A 17,230-nucleotide genomic window follows, 5' to 3' on the forward strand; every position below is an offset into this window, starting at 1 on the left:
ATTGCTTGAAAGAAACGCGACACCGAATGAGCGGTCAGAACAAAGCCTCAATACGGTGTTCCTGTGGTGTTTTTATAAAATGTGGTGTAAAAAAAGGTGTGAATGCCCCATAGAAAACTAAAAGGTGGAGCGGAAGTGTTCGGCTGCAAGAAGGTGTGAATGTCCGACTATATTTGGTGAAAAGCAGGTGAAGCAAGGTCTGAATGCCCAACCTTACATCATCAAAAGCGAGATCAGAGGTTTTTGGCTGCAAGAAGGCCATAGTTTGCCAAAAGCGGGTAAGGTGCGAATGATCGGCTAAATATCAACAAAAGTGGGGGCGGAGGTCTTCGGATGCAAGTGGGTGTGAATATCCCACCATACAAGTATGGTGGAGAGGAAGCTGTGAATGGCCGACCATAGTTTGCAAAAAGCGGGTAAGAAAAGGTGCGAATGTCCAACCATACATGATCAAAACAGGGAGCGGAGGTGTTTGGCTGCGACAAGGTGTGAATGTCCACCCATAATTAATGAAAAGCGGGCAACAAGTAGGTTCGAATGCCCAACCATACATCAACAAAAGCAGGAGTGGATGTGTTTGGCTACAAGAAGGTTTGAATGTCCGAGCATAGTTTGTAAAAAGCGGGTAAGAAAAGGTGCGAATGCCCCACAAAGTATGATCAAAAGAGGGAGTGGAGGTTTTCGGCTACAAGAAGGTTTGAATGTACGACCATAGTTTGTAAAAAGTGGGTAATAAAAGGTGCGAATGCCCGAACATACACCATCAAAAGAGGGAGCGGAGGTGTTCCGCTGAAAGACGGTGTGAATGTCCGACCATAGTTGGTAAAAAGCGGGTAAGAAAAGGTTCGAATGCCCGAATATATACCATCGAAAGCGGAAGTGGAGGTGTTCGGCTGTAAGAAGTTGTGAACGTCCGACCAAAGTTTGTAAAAAGCAGTTAAGAAAAGGTGCGAATATCCAACCAAACATAATCAAAAGTGGGAGCAGAGCTGTTCAGCTACAAGAAGGTGTGAAAGTCCGACCATGGTTTGTAAAACGCGGGTAAGACAAGGTGCGAATGCCCGACAATGTATGATCAAAAGAGGGAGCGGAGGTGTTCGGCTGCAAGGTCTGAATTTCCAACCATAATTTGTAAACACCGTTGAAGAAAAGCCTCGAAAGCCCGACTATACACCATCAAAAGCGGGAGCAGAGGTGTTCAGCTGCACACAATCAGGTTTTTGCAAATTATGATCTGACATTCACACATGCTTTTGATGATGTATGGTTGGGCATTCGCACCTTTTTTTACCCATTTTTCAGGAATTATGGGTGGACATTCACACCTTCTTGCAGCTGAACACCTCCTCTCCCGCATATGATCATGTGCGGTTTTATATTTGAAAATTTTCTTTCATTTTTTCTAGCAATTATTGATGGACATTCAGACCTTCTTGCAGCTGAACCCCTCTGCTGCCGCTTTTGATGGTGTATAGTCGGGCTTTCGAGCCTTTTCTTCCCCGGTTTTTACAAATTATGGTTGGAAATTCAGACCTTCTTTTAGCCGAAAACCTCCGCTCCCTCTTTTGATCATACATTGTCGGGCATTCGCACCTTTTCTTACCCGCTATTTACAAAAAATGGTCGGCCATTCACACCTTCTTGTAGCCGAACACATTCGCTCCCGCTATTGATTGTGTACAGTCGGGTATTTTAACCAACTACGGTCGGACATTCACACCTTCTTATGGCGGAACACCTCCGCTCCCTCTTTTGATGGTGTATGTTCGGGCATTCGAACCTTTTCTTACCCGCTTTTTACAAACTATGCTCGGACATTCAAACCTTCTTGTAGCCGAACACATCCAGTCCTGCTTTTGATGATGTATGGTTGGGCATTCGCACCTTTTTTTTTACCCATTTTTGAGGAATTATGGGTGGACATTCACACCTTCTTGCAGCTGAACACCTCCTCTCCCACTTATGATCATGTGCGGTTGGATATTCGAAAAATTTTTTTCATGTTTTCTAGCAATTATTGATGGACATTCAGACCTTCTTGCAGCTGAACACCTCCGCTCCCGCTTTTGATGGTGTATAGTTGGGCTTCCGAGCCTTTTCTTCCCCGGTTTTTACAAATTATGGTTGGACATTTAGACCTTCTTGCAGCCGAAAACCTCTGTTCCCTCTTTTGATCATACATTGTCGGGCATTTGCACCTTTTCTTACCCGCTTTTTACCAATTATGGTCGGATATTCACACCTTCTTACAGCGGAAAACCTCCGCTCCCTTTTTTGATCATTTATGGTCTGGCAATACTACCTTTTCTTACCCGTTTTTGAGTAATTATGGCTGGACATTCACACCTTCTTGCAGCGAAACACCTCCGCTCCCTCTTTTGATTGTGTATGTACGGGCATTCGAACCTTTTCTTACCCGCCTTTTACAAACTATGGTCGGACATTCAAACCTTCTTGTGGCCGAACACATCCACTTCTGCTTTTGATGAAGTATAGTTGGGCATTCACACCTTTTCTTACCCATTTTTCAGTAATTATTGGTGGACTTTCACACCTTGTAGCCGAACAACTCCGCTTCCGCTATTGATTGTGTACAGTCGGGTTTTTTAACCTTTTCTTACCCGCTTTTTACCAACTATGGTCGGACATTCGCAGCATCTTACAGCGGAACACCTCCGCTCCCTCTTTTGATGGTGTATGTTCGGGCATTCGAACTTTTTCTTACCCACTTTTCACAAACTATGGTCGGACATTCAAACCTTGTGGCCGAACACATCCACTTCTGCTTTTGATGATGTATAGTTGGGCATTCACACCTTTTCTTACCCATTTTTCAGTAATTATTGGTGGACTTTCACACCTTCTTGTAGCCGAACAACTCCGCTTCCGCTATTGATTGTGTACAGTCGGGTTTTTTTAATCTTTTATTACCCGCTTTTTACCAACTATGGTCGGACATTCGCAGCATCTTACAGCGGAACACCTCCGCTCCCTCTTTTGATGGTGTATGTTCGGGCATTCGAACTTTTTCTTACCCACTTTTTACAAACTATGGTCGGACATTCAAACCTTCTTGTAGCAGAACACATCCACTTCTTCTTTTGATGATGTATGGTTGGGCATTCGCACCTTTTCTTACCCATTTTTGAGGAATTATGGGTGGACATTCACACCTTCTTGCAGCTGAACACCTCTTCTCCCACTTATGATCATGTGCGGTTGGATATTCGAAATTTTTTTTTCATGTTTTCTAGCAATTATTGATGGACATTCAGACCTTCTTGCAGCTGAACACCTCCGCTCCCGCTTTTGATGGTGTATAGTTGGGCTTCGGAGCCTTTTCTTCCCCGGTTTTTACAAATTATGGTTGGACATTTAGACCTTCTTGCAGCCGATAACCTCCGCTCCCTCTTTTGATCATACATTGTCGGGCATTTGCACCTTTTCTTACCCGCTTTTTACCAATTATGGTCGGATATTCACACCTTCTTACAGCGGAAAACCTCCGCTCCCTTTTTTGATCATTTATGGTCTGGCAATACTACCTTTTCTTACCCGTTTTTGAGTAATTATGGCTGGACATTCACAGCTTCTTGCAGCCAAACACCTCTTCTCCCGCTTTTGATGATGAATGGTCCGGCATTCTTACCTTTTCTAACACATTTTTCAGCAATTATTGTCGGTCATTCACACCTTTCTCATCAGCTTTTTGCAAATTATGATCTGACATTCACACCTACTTGCAGCCGAACACCTCGGCTTCCGCTTTTGATGGTGTATATTTTGGCATTCGAACCTTTTCTTACCCGCTTTTTACCAACTATGGTCGGACATTCACACCTTCTTACAGCGGAACACCTCCGCTCCCTCTTTTGATGGTGTATGTTCTGGCATTCGAACCTTTTCTCACCCACTTTTTACAAACTATGCTCGGACATTCACACCTTCTTGCAGCGAAACACCTCCGCTCCCTCTTTTGATTGTGTATGTACGGGCATTCGAACCTTTTCTTACCCGCCTTTTACAAACTATGGTCGGACATTCAAACCTTCTTGTGGCCGAACACATCCACTTCTGCTTTTGATGATGTATAGTTGGGCATTCACACCTTTTCTTACCCATTTTTCAGTAATTATTGGTGGACTTTCACACCTTCTTGTAGCCGAACAACTCCGCTTCCGCTATTGATTGTGTACAGTCGGGTTTTTTAACCTTTTTTTACCCGCTTTTTACCAACTATGGTCGGACATTCGCAGCATCTTACAGCGGAACACCTCCGCTCCCTCTTTTGATGGTGTATGTTCGGGCATTCGAACTTTTTCTTACCCACTTTTTACAAACTATGGTCGGATATTCAAACCTTCTTGTAGCAGAACACATCCACTTCTTCTTTTGATGATGTATGGTTGGGCATTCGCACCTTTTCTTACCCATTTTTCAGGAATTATGGGTGGACATTCACACCTACTTGCAGTCGAACAGCTCTGCTCCCACTTTTGATTATGTTTGGTTGGATATTCGAACCTTTTCTTAACTGCTTTTTACAAACTTTGGTCGGACATTCACAACTTCTTACAGCCGAACACCTCCGCTTCCGTTTTGATGGTACATATTCGGGCATTCGAACCTTTTCTTACCCGCTTTTTACCAACTATGGTCGGACATTCACACCGTCTTTCAGCGGAACACCTCCGCTCCCTCTTTTGATGGTGTATGTTCGGGCATTTGAACCTTTTCTTACCCGCTTTTTACAAACTATGCTCGGACATTCAAACCTTCTTGTAGCCGAACACATCCACTCCTGCTTTTGATGATGTATGGTTGGGCATTCGAACCTACTTGTTGCCCGCTTTTCATTAATTATGTGTGGACATTCACACCTTGTCGCAGCAAAACACCTCCGCTCCCTGTTTTGATCATGTATGGTTGGACATTCGCACCTTTTCTCACCCGCTTTTTGCAAACTATGGTCGGCCATTCACAGCTTCCTCTCCACCATACTTGTATGGTGGGATATTCACACCCACTTGCATCCGAAGACCTCCGCCCCCACTTTTGTTGATATTTAGCCGATCATTCGCACCTTACCCGCTTTTGGCAAACTATGGCCTTCTTGCAGCCAAAAACCTCTTATCTCGCTTTTGATGATGTAAGGTTGGGCATTCAGACCTTGCTTCACCTGCTTTTCACCAAATATAGTCGGACATTCACACCTTCTTGCAGCCGAACACTTCCGCTCCACCTTTTAGTTTTCTATGGGGCATTCACACCTTTTTTTACACCGCATTTTATAAAAACACCACAAGAACACCGTATTGAGATTTTGTTCTGACCGCTCATTCGGTGTCGCGTATCTTTCAAGCAATTCTCCTGGTTAGCCCGCACTCGGCTCGCTACCAGAGCCGTGTTAAAGTCTGCTTTGCATTCACTCTCTTTTCTCAGCAGATTAAAAGAAACTTCCATCCTGCACCGCTGTTTGCTTTTTCACAAGAGCAGAGGAGAGCGCACCGTTCCTTTTTCAAATCCTATTGATAAAAATCCATTTAATATGTAGTCCTTGCATAGACATATCACATATTAAACTGATAAGTACAGATACTACACTTGATCTTAGCCAAAAGGCCGAGAAGCGATATCTGTCCACTGGTTCACGTCCGAGGGCCCTTCCTGGCACAATGCGCACTTGTAGCGGTGTTCGTTTTATGGCCATAGTGTCACTTTGCACCTCCGCCCACCCGCTGCACTGAGCACTCTTCAACCCTTTTAAATGGTATAACTTTACACTACCGCACGCTCCAGCGAGCACCATTCAAGCAACATCGGCACAGTCGCAACAAGTAAGGCGACTCTACTCAGAGAAGTCACTCTGCACAGTAACAAGATTTCTTTTGCACAGACAGAAAGGGCTTCACCCGCAAAGGTAAAGCCTGCCAAAAATAGAAACAATTCATTAGTGCTGCTCTCCACGGAAGTCTTTAGTAAAAGGCGAAAGACTTGTACATTATGAAGAGAAACCAGTGTACGATTATCCATCACTGCGGGAGCAGGGCATCAGGCTAGTTGGCATAGCCACCTTCCCCATGGTGAGCTTTGCTTGGTTGAGACGCTTGCTCCCCCCCTTGCTCCTCGGCTGACCAAGTAGGAACAATCGGGCCCTATTCGATGGCTGCCTTGTCTTTTACTCTGTGCAAAAGACAAGGCAGCCACAAACAACACAGGAACACCGTATTGAGGCTTTGTTCTGACTGCTCATTCGGTGTCGCGTTTCTTTCAAGCAATTGTCCCGGTTAGCCCGCACTCGGCTCGCTCCCAGAGCCGTGTTAAAGTCTGCTTCGCATTCACTCTCTTTTCTCAGCAGATTAAAAGAAACTTCCATCCTGCACCGCTGTTTGCTTTTTCACAAGAGCAGAGGAGAGCGCACCGTTCCCAGCGGCACTGCAGTACCGGGTCGATGCTTGGAGTGAACGGAGCAAGCTCCTTTTTCAACTCCTATTGATAAAAATCCATTTAATATGTAGTCCTCGCATAGAGGACATATCAGACATTAAACTGATAAGAACAGATACTACACTTGATCTTAGCCAAAAGGCCGAGAAGCGATAACTGTCCACTGGTTCACGTCCGAGGGCCCTTCCTGGCACAATGCGCACTTGTAGCGGTGTTCTTTTTATGGCCATAGTGTCACTTTGCACCTCCGCCCACCCGCTGCACTGAGCACTCTTCAGCCCTTTTAAATGGTATAACTTTACACTACCACACGCTCCAGCGAGCACCATTCAAGCAACAACTTTGCACTCCAGCTTCGAACATCGGCACAGTCGCAACAAGTAAGGCGACTCTACTCAGAGAAGTCACTCTGCACAGTAACAAGATTTCTTTTGCACAGACAGAAAGGGCTTCATCCGCAAAGGTAAAGCCTGCCAAAAATAGAAACAACTCATTAGTGCTGCTCAACGTTGTACTTTGCAGTAAAAGAAAGAGCAAATCTAAAGTTTCAGGAATCCGAGAATAAGCTTACTTTCATGAGTTCTTCACGATTTCGGATTTTGCTATAAAATGAATTCCTTCACTCAAACTAAATTAAAACTGCTAAACCGCTAATCTGTTACATACAAGGCAGATGTCAAATTCACCGAAATAGGATCTAAGGGTATTTGGCCAATCGAGCTGTAGCAGCTTCGGTAAAAGAGTATAAGTTGAAGAGTTTGTGAATAAAGGTGTGCGCACACATAGTGAGTTGTAGGAAAATAGGCAGGGAGCAATGCCGGCTGGGGTATATGTTCTTGTATGTTGTCTGACTGTTTGATTTGAATGTGTTGTGTAAGTGTCCTGTTGAATGTTACATGTTTGGGCTTTGACACGCTTCACTGTGGTTGTTAACTGTGTGGTGTGTCCTGAAATGTTATATGTTTGGGCTGTGTGACATGCTTAATGCTTTTCAGTAGCAACCCACTTATTCATATATAGCAACTGACAACATAAGAAGTCTGGACATACTTTGATAGTAGTTGTAGAAGTATCCTTATTGATAATAGATAAACTAATTCATAGTGATAGAACAGTAGATGAACAGGTGCCTGCACATGTCTCATGAAAATAAAATGGGTGTATGATTGCTGACGGCAGAGCAATACTGCCAAACTTATGAGTTCTTGTGGCAAACTTGATTCAGTGTCTTGACGTGTATACGCTGTTTCGCTGACTTGTCACAAGAAACAAAGTGTGTTTGATAAGATCCGACCATTTTATTACGGGAGGATCAGTATGTATGGATTCTGATGTGACTGATAAACCCATTCGTATCTTAAGCATAATCTAATACGTGAGACAACGCCCTGGCACACATTATGGACTGTCCCCACAGTCCATAATGTAGAAAAGAGAGAAAAAAGCCTTTCTGGTTTGGTGTGTGTGCTCACAGTGCAGAGTGTAGAGAAAAGAGAGAAAAGAAAGCCGTTTTGGTGTCACGGGTGTTGTGACTTACACACACACATTTCTGAATTGAGAAAGGAAATTATTTTAGAGAAAGCACTAGAGTTTAGATCCCACATTTGTTGATAGGCATTCATTTAATTTTTCTTTTAATCAGTTTTAAAGTGAATACTAACTGAGAAATGAAAAAGGTGAAGAGTTTAGAAGCTTGGTTCAAGAGCAAAACTTGGTTTATGATCAGCTGAGTCTCTAAACAGAACAGCAAAGGGCTTCATCGAACATTTAAAAAAGATTCAGATTGTTAGAATATCCAGAATTTATAGGAATGGTGGTGATTACTCTTATTTTCTAGAATGGAAATAACTGCACCATGTCTGTTTTATGAATTTAAGGGGCTAAAAAGTTTTGTTCTCGTTTTTCTATGATTAACCGAATGTATGTGAGAGTCCAAACAGACAGAAGGGTTACGGCCGAGCGCTGGACCTTCCAAAAAAGATGAGACAGGCTGGACCTGTGCCATACTAGTTAAGACCTGCCTGTGGATAACAGGTTCTTTAAACTCTCACACACACAAACTCACACACGTTCGCACACATACACCCATACACACACACATTCTTGAACTTGCTGCAAGATTAAACATTTGCATTAACTGACTCCAGCAACTCTGAGTCTCATTGAGAGACTTTTCTCAACAATTGGGTCCTCAAACCAGATCTCAACGTTTTTTCCGCTTTCCAGGGTCGGAGCTGAAACCGTGCACGGGGGAGTCCAGTACTCCTAATGAAAGACCCCCTGCTGAATTGCGGTAATTAGGGGCCAGTGTCCACTGAAAGGGGGAAACAGGGACGAGATCGTACTTTTGAATCAATGGCCAGAAGCCATTGGCAGTGCAGGCATCAACAATAATGGTGTTATTTCACCCATTAACACTTAAGGTACCTCATGCAGTGGCTGTGATATGGTTACTTAACAAAATATCTTTACCAGACATCTCTCCTACATAACAGTTCTTCTTTCACAGCCACACCTTGTTGTCGAGAGATGTGCTACACTTAATCCATCCACACTGCTACCTACCCCACAGATGGAAAGCCTCATGATTGCATGTCAGAAATAACCATCAGTGTTTTACCCAGGCCAGACTTAACTGATATACGTTATGAAAATGCAGAAATAACTATATTTATTCAACAGGTCAAGCAAAAAACCCTGATGGCACAAATGCTACAGGATTTGCAGTAGTAACAGAAACTGAAGTTTTCTTAAAACAACCACTACCAAAAAATTACTCTGTTCAAGCAGTCAAATTGGTAGCTTTAACTGAAGCTTGTAAATTAAATAACAAAAAGGTTGTTAACGTTTACACTGACAGTCAGTATGCCTTCTCAACTGTACATGTGTTAACACAGCATTGGAAAAACAGGTATGTTGACATCCACAGCTAAATGTATAAACTACAAATATTTTAGCATTATTAGATGTTATTCAATTGCCATCTACAATAGACTCGTATGAATGACCGGAAGGAAAACCATACTGCCAAAGAATTTGTTTAAATATGCTGCAGTATTGAGCCACGGACCATGTCATGTCTCAACAGGAGGGATGGAAGCAATAATGAACAAGGTTTTTACAGCATATGGTTTTACTAATTATTGAATTTTTTTTTTTAGAATAAATAAATGAATAAAGTTTTGTCTAGCAGGTCAAATATGTGCAAAATACATTCCACAGGGCAATCTAAGACCAAAACGAAGATAATTCCCTAAGCCAGTGTATCTTTTTCAACATATTTGTTTGGATTTCATTATTTCATTATTGTGTAGATTTCATTGAACTAAATTAATGTTAAGGGAAACGATTCTGCTCAGTGACAACAGAGGTTTTTACCAAATGGTCTGAAATATTTCCATGTGCACAAGCAGATGCACTCTCAGTAGCAAAATCACGCGTAAAATAACTCATTTCTAGATTTGAAATTCCTGAAAAGATCTTCAGTGATAATTTGACACACTTTGTAAACTATGTCATCTCACTGATGGCAAAGAACTTAAAATAGATCTTAGAAACCACTGTGATATAGAAGGTTTCGCTAACACATTGGAATTGTTTTACTATTTACATATGCATGTGCAGTGAAGAATTGCTTGCTGCTGATAAATGCAAAGAAGAACAGCTTACACATAGATGCTCACATATAGGCTGCTGAATGCAATGAAGACCTGCTTATCCAGTAAAGTTCAATGTCAATGTGTAATATTCAATTAGGATTTGCAAAACAGTGAAGTTAAACAATGAATGGGTCCATAGTCGGTATGAGAAGACTACAGGAATATTTACCTGGGTGTACGTTCAAACAGAGATGAGAAAATTGCGATAAATTATTGTTTGTTTGTTTGTTAGTATGTATATGAATGTTATGTGTATAAACTGTGTTGAGTTGTAGTTACTCAGTAGTGTCTCAGTGAAACAACCGACGGGGGAAGCCTTGCGGTGACAACAAAAGCAGTGTTTTACTGATCAGTCAAGTTGCTCCAGTGTACTCCATACAAACTGGTTGGCAACTGATGGGATAGAAAATGGGGAATACTTAAAGCAAACAAGGAATTAGATGGGAAAAATACATGTTTTAACGGGACCCAGACAATATTATATAGATGTCGCCACTGAAGTAAAGAACATTTACGTGGGATGGTGTGAGGGTCCTCGTTTGGCTGACGTTCGCCGATATGCTCGCCATGCTCAGAACCAAGTTGAGACGCGTAAGACAACCAAAAGGGACAAGTGTGAAAAGGAGCTGCATTTGGCAACCATGACCATGTATTACGCAGTTGGTGTAAACAGAGGACGAGGCCGAAGTCGAAGACGTGGACGTGTGGGAGAGGAGGTCGAAATGGGCCACGCCAGAGCTATGATCCGAATATTTGTTTTTACTGTGGCCAGACTGGACACTGGAAGAAGGACTGTCCACAGCTAAACAGTGATGAAATTGGGCAAAAGGCTGACTGAGGGTGGGAGGCAGGTTCTGGACGTCACGCGGCAGCGGAGCCTCCACTAATGGGTGATAGCACAAACACACTCACACATTCTTCCTGCTCTGTGTAGTGAAGCAACGCTTGCCGACTGTGATTCACGTAGTAAAGTTTTGCATGCTATTTCCGTCCTAGAGCAAAGATATTTCTCTCAGAATATAGGAACTTATGTTCGTCAGTAGTGACGTCAGGGGAGTTTGATTGTCCTCCAAAGTTAAGTGGAAACCACGTTTACTGTATGTCTGCATCAGGCCAGGTTGTGAAGGAGAAAATGACAATGCCCATTGCGTGTTGTCACTCCCGATGAGCTCTCCTTCAAACACTCATTTTTGTTATCAGAGTTGTGTCCCATTAACCTGATGGGCTGTGATCTCATGTGTAAATTAGGCATTATTTTAACTTCTACACCAGAGGGTGTTAAGGTTATGTTACAGCCTTTTTTCACAGCAGTGCAGTTTGATTCATCGGCACTTACATATGCTTATGAGTGGAAACTTCCCAGCTCTCCTTTTTCACAACAACTAGTGGAAGAAGAAAAAGCGTTAGTTTCACCCCTTTCTGATTTCATGCAACCTACTGATTTGCACTGCACATCACACATTTCTTTGGGGCCTGACAATGACTATGAGAAGAAGTGAAAAAATATGTGCGCCTACTTTATTGACTCCAGAGCACTTTGATTTTTTTAATGTTTGTGGTACTCGCCCTCACATTTCCTTGGCCAAACGTACACACTGGCAGTGACAAGGTGTGGGAGAGTTTGTTGCTACATGTCAAAAAGAAATGGAGTGGACTGTTTCACCTGCTGATCCAAATTTGATGTTTTCTGAACGATTGTCAGCATACAAAAAAACATTTTTGAGTACAATGCATTGTCAAAGAACTGTGGACTTAATTCCTACCACAGAATCACATTTTGAAGCATGTTTTTTAACTGAAACAGATTTGTCTTCGATACCCATGTTGGCTGAAGTGCCCAATGATCTTTGGGCTAAGAGCAAATATGATGTGGGGTTGATAAAAGGCTGTGAACCAGTAATTGTCACCCCTAAATCAGACTTTTGTCCATGTAAAAAACAATACCCTTTTAAGCCTGAAGCAATTAAAGGGATTAAACCTGTTTTTCAATCTTTTCAGAAAACAGGCGTTATTGTTCCTTTTGAAAATTCACCTGTGCTTACTCCATTGTTTCCTGTTAAAAAGATTAAAGATGCTGGCCAGCCAGATGAATGGCGTTTTGTACAGGACCTCCAAGCGGTGAATGCTGCAGTTCAGCCACATGCTCCTACTGTGCCCAACCCACACACTATTTTGTCTCAAATTACATCAGATGCACAGTTTTTCTCAGTGGTTGACTTGTCGCCAGTGCACCCTCATAGCCCATTTTGGTTTGCTTTTTAGTTTGAAGGGAGATCTTGGACTTTTACCCGGTTATGCCAGGGGTACTGTGAAAGTCCCACTATTTACAATGCTGCCCTCAAAGCTAGTCTGGATTAACTTCAATCAACCACAGGCTCTGCTCTTTTGCAGTATGCGGATGACATCCTTTTATGTGGTCCATCTAAACAACAGTGTGAAAAAGACAGTGAATCTGTTGAAACATCTTCCTTCTTATGGCCATAAAGCCAGCCTTTCTAAGTTACAGTTTGTACAGGACGAAGTCACCTTTTTGGGTCATGTGATTTCTAAGGATGGGCGCTCACTTTCTCCTAAACATGTTGCTGCAGGGCTGCGCGGTGGTGTGGTGGTTAGCACTGTCACCTCACAGCAAGAGGGTTCCAGGTTCGATCCCTGCCTGGGGCCTTTCTGTGTGGAGTTTGCATGTTCTCCCCGTGTATGCGTGGGTTCTCTCCAGGTACTCTGGCTTCCTCCCACCATCCAAAAACATGCATGTCAGGTTAATTGTTGACTCCAAATTGTCCGTAGTGAGTGTGAGTATGCATGGTTGTTTGTCTCGTTTGTCTCTATGTGGCCCTGCGATGGACTGGCGACCTGTCCAGGGTGTACCCCGCCTTTCGCCCGATGACTGCTGGGATAGGCTCCAGCCCACCCGCTACCCGATTAACGGACTGTCGGTATAGAAAATGGATGGATGGATGTTGCTGCAGTTCAGATCATTCCTAAACCGGTTACTAAAAAACAGCTTATGTCATTCTTAGGTATAACATCTTACTGCAGGAACTTTATTCCTAACTACTCTTTTCTCGAAGCTCTCTTAGGTGCTCTTATCCATGGTAAAGGCAGCTGCAGTTCTGACATGCAGCTCCAGTCAGCTGATCGTGTTCCATGGACTCCTGAGGCTGAATCAGCCTTTAGTCAGCTTAAGCTGGCTCTTCAAACAGCACCAACACTTGGCATTCCAGATCCTCATAAACCTTTCATACAGGCAGTTGATGAGAAGCATGGTTGTATGACATCTGTTCTTATGCAGGAACATGGGGCAGGCAAAGGCCAGTGGCTCATTTCTCAGCAAAACTGGACTCTGTGGCTGCAGGCCTGCCTGGTTGTCTTCGTGCTGTTGCAGCTGCAGAGAAAGCTGTCCTGGCCTCCCAAGATATTGTGGGCTACGCTAATTTGACTGTTTTGGTTCCTCATGCTGTTGCCATTATTCTTCTCGAGCAGAAAACTTCACATCTTTCAACTGCTTGTTGGCTCAGATACACCTCTGTGCTCCGTGATATGCCAAATGTCACTGTTAAACGTTGTACTGTTCTGAATCCTGCTACTTTGCTTCCGACTCCTGAGGATGGGGAGCCTCATGACTGTGAAGCTGTTTTGGAACAAGTTTGTACACCCCGACCTGATCTTTTAGAGACTCCTCTTCCAAACTCTGACATGATTCTTTTTGTAGATGGATCAGCTTTGCGTGATCCAGCCACAGGTACTAACTGTGTTTGGTTTGCAGTATGTTCTTCACATGACACTTTGTTGTCTGGTTCTCTTCCTAAACATTTCTCTGCTCAAACTACTGAGCTTATTGCACTTACTGAAGCTTGTAAGTTGGCAGCTGGTAAGTCTGTCACTATTTACACAGATTCCAGATATGCTTTTGGTGTTGTTCATGACTTTGGTGCGCTGTGGAAACACAGGCATTTCCTTAAATCAGATGGTAAAACTATTCTGAACTCCAAGCAGGTTTCTGATCTTCTTGATGTGATCCTTTTGCCTACAGCAATCTCGGTCTGTAAGTGTGCGGCTCACACTAACTCAGACGATCCTGTTGCTTGTGGCAATGCCAGAGCTGATGCTGCAGCTAAGCAAGCAGCTAATTTTTTTCCTGTTTTCGCTTCCCTCTCTTTGCAGGCAGAAGACTCCCTCACAGATCTCCATGCTTTGCAAACTTTTGCCTCTGCAGATGAAATTTGGTCCTCTGGACGCATTTGGTCCTCTGTGGGTGCAACTCATACGGATGGTGTTTGGATGGGACCTGATGGTAAACCCTGTCTACCTAAACATTTTTTTCCTCATTTTTCAAAATTGACACATGGGTTGAACCATGTGTCAAAAGGGGGGATGCTGAATGCACTCACTGCTCAGTGGTTCACAAAAGGGTTCAGTTCATATGCGCAAAAATACTGTCAGTCATGTATGGTTTGTGCCACACATAATGTAGGAAAGGCATTACACACATCGCAAGTTGCACACCCTCCACCAGAGAAACCTTTTGAACATTTGATGATGGATTTTGTTGAACTCACACCAGCTGAAGGAAAGAAATATGCACTAGGAATAGTGGACGTGTTTAGTAAATGGGTTGAAGTTTTCCCTGCAAAACATGCAAACGGTAATGCAGTGACTAAAGCACTGCTAAACAGAAATCATTCCTAGATGGGGCATTCCAGAGAAGATCAGCAGTGATAATGGCACACATTTTGTAAACACTGCATTGACTGAGGTTGGTAAATTCCTGGGAATAACCTTGCGCACACATTGTGCTTATCATCCACAGAGTGGAGGTGCTGTGGAAAGAGAAAATGGTACATTAAAGTCCAAGTTAGCCAAATGTTGTGAAGAAACAGGTCTGCCATGGACAAAAGCATTACCTATTGTGCTTATCTACATGAGAATGAGAATCAGAGCTCAAGTGAATCTCAGCCCATTTGAAATTTTATTTGGCAGACCTCCTAACCTGGGATTGGGACCTGTAACCAGACCCCTCCCTTCCACAACTGTTTGTGATGATGCTATGTTGTCTTACTGTCGAAACCTTTCCACTGTTCTATCTCAAGTTTCACAGGCAGTAAAAGCAGCCCTTCCAGCCACAGAAAACACACCACTCCAACCAGATGACAGGTGGTGAAGGAACTTCGCAGGAAACATTGGAAGTCCAAACGTTGGCAAGGCCCGTTCCAGGTGCTACTGGTCACTCACACAGCTGTTAAAGTTGCAGAGAGAGCAACCTGGATTCATGCCAGTCACTGTAAGAAGGTACCAGAACCAGTAGATGACTTCCACCCTGACATACATCAGCCTAACCAACACGCCCGGAAGGACAAAGATAAGAGTCAGCAGTAAAAGCTGTACTCCACCGGTGTGTTAAGTGCTAGTAACCTCTGACCCCGAAGATTGAAACATCCTTACTGAGACCAGCGATGAAGATGATCATACACATGCTGTGAACCATGGAAGAAACTGTTTGTTGTTTGTATTTTCTTATTTGTAACCAGCATGTGCACATTGTATCTTGATTTCACAGGAAGCAATAATACAGGGCTGCTGTATTTCCCCACGACCCGAGAGACCACCAGACGCCCGAAGCCACACAGCCCCCCCCAGCACAAACCCAACCGCCCAGAGCGACGGGACAGCAACCCACCACCACCACTATGTGATCAAGCTAATCAGAAGGGACCAGAGAGAATGAAATTCAGCCAATTGATGTTTTGAGGAAGCAAACATTGTTTCCATGCTAATATAATCTAAAAGAAAATTTCTAAACTGGTTAATACACAGATTGTTCTTCGCTTTCCAGTTCATGAGAATAGTTTTCTTTGCTATACATAACACTGTGAGGATCATGTGTGCTAAGCTAAATTCCACATTGATGTTGTCTAAGTCACCCAGTATGCACAGTGTGGGGCATGCAGGAATGCTACACTTTAGTCATGTTGATAGGTCCGCAAAGACTTCAAGCCAGAACCTCTGGACAGGCGCACAAAACCACAAAGCGTGTGCATAATCATCAGGTGTGTTATCTGTGCAATGTGAGCAGATGTTTGAGTGTGTTAGACCCATCCTGAACATCCTTTGTCCTGTATAGTGTGTTCTATGAATAATTTTGTATTGTATGAGCTGTAAATTAGGATTTCGAGTCATTCTGAAGGTGTTCAAACATATATGTGGCCAGAAGCTATGACTAGAACTGATGGATAAATCTGCCTCCCATTTTGAGGACGGTAGAGACATTGTGTCATCTATCTTAGACAATAATTTATATATTTTTGATAGTAGTTTTGGGGTGCAGATGCTTAGAAATTCTACTACCCTAATCGGGAGTTGTAAGTCTGGTTGGTGGAGGATATATTTCTTTGTTATTATAGACTTAAGTTGTTGATATTCTAGGAATTTATTGCTGCCTATCTCATGTTGTGATATGAGCTCATCAAATGAAATAAAATGTCCATTTTGGATTATATGTTCCAGATGTTTGATTCCTTTGATCTTCCACAGAGTAAAGTTTAGCATTTTTTTGTTTTGCAGGATGTCAGGATTGTTCCAGATGGGTGTAAGCTTACACGGGACAAGTGAAGACTTTGTTATTTTAAGAAATTCCTACCAGGCTGTCAGAGAGGTGCTGATGTTAATGCTTTTGAAACATTTGTGATTTTTTACGTTTTGACTAATAAGTGGCAGGTCAGAGATTTCCAGATTATCACACAATGCTTGTTCTATATTTATCCATGTTCATCTATTGGGCTAGGTTTAAACCATTTTGATATATACTGTAACCTATTGGCTAAGGAATAGTGCTGAAAATTAGGTAAATCTAATCCACCACTGTCCTTGGTCTTCTGTAGGGTTTTTAAACTAATACGTGGTGGTTTGTTTTTCCACAGAAATTTGGAGATGCATGAACCTAGTGACTTAAACCAAGTAGCAGATGGTTTTATGGGGATCATTGAGAACAAATAGTTAACTTTTGGTAGTATCATCATTTTAATGGTTGTAACTCTCCCCATAAGTGATATAGGTAAGGACTTCAAACGAGAGAGATCGTCCTCTACTGTCTTTAATAATTGCACATAATTTAGCTTTGTTAGCCC

At 42.8% G+C, this 17,230-nt stretch overlaps 3 non-coding genes across 3 annotated transcripts; all 3 read right to left on the reverse strand.

Annotated features, from left to right (window-relative positions):
* Positions 1-5,448: 5,448 nt before the first annotated feature.
* On the reverse strand, positions 5,449-5,634 carry LOC140285845 (U2 spliceosomal RNA). Its single transcript, XR_011910789.1, has one exon. It is a non-coding gene; the product is annotated as a U2 spliceosomal RNA (small nuclear RNA).
* Positions 5,635-5,909: 275 nt separating this feature from the next.
* On the reverse strand, positions 5,910-6,023 carry LOC140285868 (U5 spliceosomal RNA). The gene has a single exon (XR_011910809.1). It is a non-coding gene; the product is annotated as a U5 spliceosomal RNA (small nuclear RNA).
* Positions 6,024-6,410: 387 nt separating this feature from the next.
* On the reverse strand, positions 6,411-6,601 carry LOC140285839 (U2 spliceosomal RNA). The gene has a single exon (XR_011910785.1). It is a non-coding gene; the product is annotated as a U2 spliceosomal RNA (small nuclear RNA).
* Positions 6,602-17,230: the final 10,629 nt, after the last annotated feature.

This window comes from Leuresthes tenuis, unplaced genomic scaffold (assembly GCF_036924035.1).
Source record: "Leuresthes tenuis unplaced genomic scaffold, fLeuTen1.0.hap1 SCAF_61, whole genome shotgun sequence".
NCBI classification, from domain to species: domain Eukaryota; kingdom Metazoa; phylum Chordata; class Actinopteri; order Atheriniformes; family Atherinopsidae; genus Leuresthes; species Leuresthes tenuis.